This window comes from Hypomesus transpacificus, chromosome 9 (assembly GCF_021917145.1).
Source record: "Hypomesus transpacificus isolate Combined female chromosome 9, fHypTra1, whole genome shotgun sequence".
NCBI lineage: Eukaryota > Metazoa > Chordata > Actinopteri > Osmeriformes > Osmeridae > Hypomesus > Hypomesus transpacificus.
In genome coordinates this window covers 16,265,747-16,274,821 of record NC_061068.1, presented here as the reverse complement: position 1 = coordinate 16,274,821, position 9,075 = coordinate 16,265,747, and positions in this window count along the sequence as shown.

Below are 9,075 nucleotides of genomic sequence, written 5' to 3'. Positions count from 1 at the left end.
TTAAGCAAGTTGCACAGGCGCCCTGGGGTTCACGAGAAATAGCATTGCTCGTCTCGACCAACTCCTTGATGTTGGAGTGACTAATGTTACAAGCTAGCACTTAGCCAGCTACTAACACAGGGCTCTCAAGTAGGGCTGTTGTTGTCAAATATTTTGTAATCGAGTTTTCTATCGAAAATTCCATCAATTAATCGAATAATCGGATAAAATGTAATTTTGCTTAATAGAGTATATGTCAAACGTCACATGACTAAACCGGAAAACAGGTCTCATCACTTCCGCTGCTGTGCTAACCCAATGCAAAGAACTAATGTTCTTCTATTCTCTTAGCCCAACGTAGTTCACACAATCAACCAAGGCCTTATCACAATACATTTGGGGGGGACACATCCCCTCCGATATTCAAATCTGGTCAAAATGTCCCCCCCAATATATTGATATAAAAATATAAATGTGCTACGCTACAACAGGAAACCACGCACGCAGCCCGAAATTATCATAAATGAATAAAAAAAGTCCCCCCCAATGTTGACTCCACGGCTACGGCCTTGCAATCAACTGTAACATTAGTATTATTCTCAGCATTTCAAATTATTTAACTGTGAAGAACATGTATTTAGATATCATCTTTAGATATCAGACTGGCTATCTTTAGCAGGCTCGTTTCTACAATAAGCAGTCCTCCCTGACGTTTCAGTGTAGAATTGAGTGAAATAGGCTACAACATAGTGAACACACTGCCAGTGAGCGACCCGAATCTGGCTGAGGCTAACGTCAAAACAATGTAGTCTAGTACCAGGGGACGGAGTCTCACTCAGATTCAAGTTTTACACAAATCACACCAAGAATCGTACCACCTGGCTAAATGCAGAATATGCAGCTTTCAAGAGATATGGATAGCTTTCAAGAGATATGGATATTTCAAGAGGGCATGGCCTCCAAAACCTTTTTGCAGAAAAATTTACCAACAAAATTATTTACTTTGGGACATGACGCAAACGAGACGTGGCTGCCGCCTACAAGACTATGCGGCGTACCGGGCGAGCCGTTCTCAATCAAAAAAGACTATCACGACCCAAAAATACCGTTAACTCCTCATATATTTAATATGCCGTAGCGCCCAACCAAAATTCCTCTGGCCGCGCCGCTCTCAACATGGAACCGGCAGGAATCAAGTGCGTCTCCCCAGGAGTTCTTAGTCGAGCCTGCCACTTATCAGCCAATCAAAAAAAGAAAGGGTCTACACAATAGCCAGAATCAGAAAATAACACTATTGTATCTGGGTAAGATTTAACGCAACAACCAATAAAAAGAAAAAAACCATATCCAGGAATTGTTCACGTGATTCTGCTACAACGTGTTCTGAAAGTTTCGTTCACCTACAGAGCAAACCACTGGAGGCTGGAGCTCGAGCGTGATTGAGCAAAGAGCAGTGACATGCGGTCAATGATTTTTGTAGCCATTATCGCTGAATTTGTGTATTTTGATGTTCAAATACGGGGAAAGAAGCGGGAGGCAGCGACTAGCTGTGCCTCCTCTCGGATTGCGCAATCCCACACAAACTGGGCTGAGCTGCAAATTTGATTACGTGCAATTTGATCTCTCTGTATGTCACCAATGTAATGTTTGTACACACTTTTATTATACTTTCTCACATTCCATAGTCTAGGTCATATATTTTACGTATGTGTATCAAGGCCGTAATCATAATACATATTGGGGGGACACATCCCCCACAATAGGCTATTCAAATCTGGTCAAAATGTCCCCCCCAATATATTGATATTAAAATATAAATGTGCTACGCTACGACAGGCAACCACGCACGCTGTCCGAAATTATCATAACAAAATTAATTCGTCCCCCCCAAATGTTGACTCAATGGCTATGGCCTTGACGTGTTTAACATATTAGTCTTGCTAATATAAAATATGACATGATTTTAAAAGTGACCTGTAACATCGACTATGCAAAACACTTACATGTATTTAGTGCTAATATGACTAGGCCTAGACTACTTGTTCTGAGCAGGTGTTGTCAGTGAACAGGATGTAAAACTGGTTACAGTTTTTTACAGTCGCTAGGACACATTTCTCAATACTTAAATTACCTTTACAAAACTCTTCAAACAGTGAAGATTATGACAATGACAGGCCTCTCTCATCTTTTAAAGTGGGAAAACTTGCTCAATACCTTTTTGCCACACTGTATGTGTACATGAAAACTGTTTGACATTTAAGAAACATTCTGAATGTTCCATGCCTCAAGGGAATGCTATGTACACTATGTGCCTATAGGTCTTATAGATAACCTGTGGTGTGAAGACGTATTAGATAATACCCAATTGCTCTGTTGTGCCAGGTCAATGAAAGGGATAATTAGGCCTACTGTAAGTTACAGACACTCATGAAAAACTGATGCTAATTATCTGGAAAACATTTTCTAACAGCAGTCAAGTTGTCTTTGATTGTGTCAAACAAGTTGTGAATTTGTTGTAACATTAAAACGGGAGATCATGACTTGCTCTGTGCAGTGCGGTGATGTCAGATTTACAAATATATATATACAACAGAGCAGCATCAATTCATCATTCAACTGGCTGCTTGCATATTGACTACGGCTATGTTTCACATCCCATATCAGCATTCTTTACACACATATAGGTAAGGTACATATTTGGCCAAAGAAAAGCGTTACATTTATAGTGACTCAGAGAGAGCACGCCCTCTGTGTTCTTAATGTGCCATCACAATTCCTCAGTTCATACTATTTAATACAAATGAAAGTATACAGTCCATAACAAAAGGACTAATTATGTTTTATTCTTTAAAATAACTTAATTTTTTCTTATCTGGTCTATATATTTTTTTCCCTTTCTACTGAACTTCTAACAGTTCCAAAAGCCAGGACAAATAGACATGGGGAAGCAGCTTTTAGTTTCTATGCTCCCAGCCTTCAGAACACTCTGCCAGAATGCATTAGAATGGCTGAGACGTTTGGTTGAAGCTTTTAAACATACACTTAAGACATACCTCTTTGATCTTGCTTATCACTCACTGTAAAATGTATTTATTTAACATGTATGGAACATTTATTTATTTATTTGTGTTTTTAACCCCCCCTCCCCCTTTTTTATTCTTTTTACTGTGAGGTGCATTGTGTTACCTCTAGGTATGAAATGCGCTGTACAAATACATTTTGATTGATTGATTAATCATTGCTGCCTTTCAAAGATGGCAGGTAAAAAGCAATTAAATTATTAATTTTGACCCCCTGACGGGGGTAAGGGGAGAGGAATGTCACTCTTGCCTGTCTTCAAAACTTGAGAGCCCTGTTAACATTACTGCGTTAACCGAATGACACTAACGTTTAACGTTACGTGTGGTCAGCAGTGTAAAATAATCGCCTGACAAGGCTGATATTACAAAATGATCGACTAAATATCATCCACAGAAAAGATCAGTAAGGTTATAATTCGCCAAACATTATAATACGCTGTCAAAAAATTCCAATAGCAGAACAGGACTATGAGTGTTAACTAAAACTAAACTGCTATATGGTAGCCTGTTGACATGAGCCTTGTTAATGTTAAACAGGGGCTAATCTTACAGCTTGCCGTCCTCATACAATTGTCACGGGGACCATATTCAGTACCGTATTAAACCAACTAGCTGCAGGTGTGCAGCAGGGAAGCACCCAGCTGGTCGCAATTAACCGGGGGATTGGGAGGGTTTTTAAACTCAGATCACCGTCAATCAAAGAGCGTTGGGGACTGGAAGGAGAACTGAGACTGGAAGCGGAGAGAAGGACTGGAAGCAGAGAGAGAGGACTGGAAGCAGAGAGAGAGGACTGGAAGCAGAGAGAGAGGACTGGAAGCAGAGAGAGAGGACTGGAAGCAGAGAGAGAGGACTGGGGGAGCAAGGGACTGCAACACAGCGCGCACGGAGACGAACTTTCGCCGAAGCTGAGTACCGTGAATTCTACCCAGTCAAGCTTGTGGAACGTGCTGCCCGGACTGCTCGGCCTATTGATACACCTGAGTTTGAGGTTTTATCCACAGTTGTGTTACGCTTGCACACGTGAGTTTGATGTGTGGTGTGCCCATGTTCCACTGTTTTACAGATTTTGCCGTTCATGCACTGGTTGGAGCACCCTGCAGTCCCGGGTGGGCGATATGATTACGTCCAGTATGCGCAGAATAATCAATTGGACTATTCCAGCAGTCTCCGGATAACCCCCCTTTCCCCCTGCTGGAGGAGGCCAGTATCAGCGGCCACCAGAGGAACCAGGCTACCTTATCTCCTGCCAGAGCCTCTTAAAGGGATCAACAACAAGGACTTCCTTTTCTTTTTATTTTTTTACCAATAAACCTAATACATTTTATACCTCGATTCTACGAGTTTTGGCATCTTGAGTGGGAGATACGTTTTGCTCCTCAGAGTGAGAGTAGACTAAGTGGAGGCACCAGCGCCCCCACCTGTGACAAGTGGCGTAGTCGGCAGGATCTCCTTTGAGTTGAGCAACCGTAACCCTCCAAAATGGTGGATGACGAGGCACCCGCAGCACGCCCCCAAGTGATGCCTGTCTTCATGGGAGCACCATGGGCACAGAGGTTTGGAGGAAAAGGGTCGGAACTAAGTCTGCAAGAATGGAAGTCCCAGACTGAATACCTGGCCGGCTTGCAGGGGCTGAGTGAACATCAGAGGTTACAGTTTGTACTGGGGTCTCTCGAGGGCGAGGCCAAACGTGAAGTCCAGGCGGCACCAGAAGACCGACGCAACAACTCAAATGCTGTGTTCGACTTCTTGGCCGGGCTCTATGGCGACCACACCCCGGTGGCCACTCTGAGGGCCCAGTTTTTCACATGTAGGCAAGGGCCCACACAATCACTCCGTTCTTTTGTGTTACAGATGCGCGAGCTGTTCACCCGGCTACAAGGACGGCGCGACCATGGCCTTGGCGGTGGAGACACCCTGTTGCGGGACCAGTTCCTCATGGGGCTCTGTAACACCAACATCCGCCAGAGCTTGCGACTGCAGCTTCGTCATGATCCAAACTTGACCTTTGAAGACCTCCGGCGAGAGGCCACGGCCCTGGAATTGGACCATTCAGAGACGGCTGACCAACCCACATGCCTGGCTACCAGCACTGCCTGCGCCCCTGCCCCTCCTTCTACGGCCGACTGGAAGCGAGAAGTGCGTGCTGAAGTCATGAAAGAGGTGAAGGAACAGATGGCTGAGCTGTCTAAAACCTTCTTAGAAGAGTTACGCCGGGGTCAGTCCAGCCACCAGCCTGGCAACCCCCCCTTCCCCCGTGAACGCTCCTACTCGGATGGCAGCCGGGAGCCACCAAGGCGTCCGGGTCGGGCGACTGGACCAAGGTTCCAATGGGATGACCAGGGGAGACCAGTCTGCAACAGTTGTGGGGAATCAGGCCACATTAGCCGCCAGTGTGGTCCTGGGCCTCGTCGGGGGTCACAAGGGGATTTTTAGCTTTACCGGTCACTGTGGGTCAAGTGGCCGGGACCCTTCCAATTGGCCCGTTCTCTCTCCCTAGAAACAGCCTGATTGGACAATGCCCCACCATCGAGGTACAGGTCAGGGGTAAGAAGATCAGATGTTTGGTCGACACTGGGTCCCAGGTTACCCTGTTCTCGGAAAGCTTGTGCAAAGAACTGTTTAATCAACAACTCCAGGGAGCGGAAGCACCATGGCTGACCTTGCGGGGAGCCAATGGACTCAACATCCCCTACATTGGCTATGTGGTCAGCGACTTCCAGGTTCGAGGCATCACCGTGCCGGAAAAGGGGGTTGTCATCGTCCGAGACCACTGTCTGGGTACCCATCGAGCCCTGTTGGGCATGAACGTCATCTCCGCTTGCTGGGAGGAGCTGTTCAAAACCCAACCTACCCAGACGCTCCAGCCCACAGAGGGACAGCAGTGGGAACACATCTTTGCAGACTGCCGTAGGATCCACACGGCCAAGACCCAGTGGGACCAGGAAGACACTGGCCGGGTGGCCTGCCGTTATGCCCTTTCCATCCCAGCCCAGAGTGAAGCCATAGTCTGGGCCAGGTTGCCAGCCCGGGCCTATGGACCGGACAACTGGGTCACAGTGGAGCCACACCCGGAATGCCAGACTATTGAGGTGGCACGAGGCCTTGCTACCGTACACCGTGGTCGAGTCCCGGTGAGAGTGCGGAATGCCAGGCCATACCCAGTCAACCTCCATCGCCATCAATGTCTGGCCCGAGTCACAGCAGTGGGGCCCCAACAAATAAGAGAAAGCGGTGAGGTCCGCTTTAATCAGGTCAGCTGTGGGGTGGTCGAGGTTGATATCAGCCAGACGGGCCACAAGATGGGTACCCCCAGGGCGGCCATGCCCGAACATCTCACTGGTGAGTCACTACGGGGGGATGGTCTGGACGAAAACCAGCAGCACCAGCTCCATGTTTCCTCACTAAATGGCAGCATGTGTTCTCCACCCACGAGGAGGATTATGGATGTACTAACATCGTTAGACACCAGATTCCCACGGGAGATTCAGCGCCAAGCCGGGAGCGATATCGCCCAGTACCACCTACCCTGTATCAGGAAGTCCGCACGCTACTGCGAGGGATGTTGGACGGAGGCATTGTCCGCGAAAGCAGCAGTCCCTGGGCAGCACCCATCGTACTTGTACAAAAAAAGACTGGGGCCTGGAGGTTCTGTGTCGATTACCGGAAGCTGAACAGCGTGACTAAGAAGGATGCTTTCCCCTTACCGCGGATAGAAGACTCCCTCACCAGCTTGACACAGGCTGCCTGGTACTCCACTTTGGACCTGGCCAGTGGATATTGGCAGGTCCAGGTGGAAGCGAGCGACCGAGAGAAGACTGCCTTTACCACCCCTTTTGGCCTGTTTGAGTGGGACCGGATGCCCTTTGGCCTCTGCAACGCCCCAGCAACCTTCCAGCGGCTGATGCAGCGATGTCTGGGCGGGCAGTTGGTCGACTCCACCCTGGTATACCTGGATGATGTCATAGTGTTCTCCCCAGATTTCTCCTCCCACCTGAACCATCTGGAACAAGTGCTGCAGGCCATGGAGAAGTACGGCCTAAAACTGCGACCGGAGAAGTGCCAGCTGTTCCAGAAGGAGGTTAAGTTCCTGGGCCATCGCGTCAGTTCCAAAGGAATCTCCCCCAACCCAGAAAAACTATCGGCGGTACAAGACTGGGAACCTCCTAAGACCATCCGACAGGTGAGGTCCTTCCTGGGCTTTGTGGGATACTACAGGCGCTTCATTAAGGATTTTTCTAAAATGGCTAAACCCCTGAATGGACTCCTGGTAGGCACAGGACGCTCTCGTGGTCGGGGATCCCCCTCCGTGGCCTGGAACCCCGAGTGCGATACAGCTTTTCAAAGACTCAAGCAAGAGCTGTTGCAGTCCCCCATCCTTGCATATGCAGACTTCTCACAACCCTTTATCCTCTATACTGATGCCAGTAACGCAGGGTTGGGCGCTGTACTGGCCCAGCAGCAACAAGGAGTAGAGCGGGTCATCGCATATGCAAGCCGAAGTCTCCATCCAGCTGAGCGGAACGACTCCCGCTACAGCTCTTTTAAGATAGAACTCCTAGCCATGAAGTGGGCCTTAAGTGAAAAGTTTAAAGATTACTTATGGGGCGCAAAGGTCAAGGTGGTGACTGATAATAACCCCCTTGTCCACCTACAGACAGCCAAACTTGGGGCTGTAGAACAGCGGTGGGTGGCCCAACTGGCCAACTACGACTACCAGATCCACTATCGACCGGGTAAGGAACACACTAATGCTGATGTGCTGTCTAGGCTCCCGGTTACGGGTGGGACTGACCCAGCCACAACCCCTCCCGTTGAGCCTGAAGACGGGCTACTGGTAGGAGTGGTAGAGGCACCAGGATCAAGCCGCGAGTTGGTCCCCGCCAGTTGGGGTTGGGACCCAAACCGATGGGAGGAGCTACAGGGGAAGGATGACGACATGGTGGCAGTTCAGACCTACCTGAACCAGAACTCCTTACCCTCGGCGGCAGAGAGGAAGGCCCAAACTCCAACTGTGAGGCAACTCCTGAGTCACTGGAGCAAACTCAGTGTGCGTGAAGGGGTGGTTTGTCGTTCCGTTCATGACTCTGTAACCCACGACACCATGTTTCAGGTAGTAGTGCCACAGACCCAGGTACAATCCCTCCTACAAGCCTACCACACACAGATGGGTCACCAAGGCCAGGAAAGGACCTTGTCCCTGCTGAGGAGGAACTTTTACTGGCCGAAGATGGAGGAGTCCGTGGAGGCATTCATTCGGGGCTGTCCACGCTGTATGCTTTTCAAAGCAAGACCAAACACCAAAGCCCCCTTAGTGCCCATACTGTCTCAGGCTCCCCTCCATACCGTGAGTATGGACTTTCTAACACTGAGTCGGCCAACGGATCGTTACCAGAACATCCTGGTGGTGACCGACTTGTTTACCAAGTACGCTTGGGCCATCCCCACCACCGACCAGACCGCCACCACCACTGCCAGGGTCCTTTGGGGCGCGGTGTTCCAACCTTTTGGTTGTCCAGAGATCCTCCACTCTGACCAGGGTCCGAATTTCGAATCCAAAGTAATCCGAGAGCTGTGTCAGCTTTATGGCTGCCGAAAGACCCATACCACACCATATGACCCCCAGGGTAACGGAGGATGCGAGAGGTTCAACCAGACCCTGCTGAGCCTTTTGGGAACCTTGGAAGTGGAACAACACAGTAGGTGGGTGGACCATCTCCCTTTCCTAATGCAGGCCTATAACAACAGTGTACATAGTACCACAGGCTATGCCCCCGCCTACCTGATGTTTGGGAGGCATGTGCGCCTACCCGTTGACCTGCTCCTTGGGACGGCGCCAAGGGACGGACCCCAGAGTACAACAGAATGGGTGAGTAAACACCATCAACAGCTTCATGATGCCTACAGACGGGTCACTGAGCATTTAAGTGCTGCGGCTGTCAAGAACAAACGCCTGTACGACCGGACAGCCCAAGACGCCCCCCTGCTGTCGGGCGAGCGTGTGCTGGTTCGGGACTGC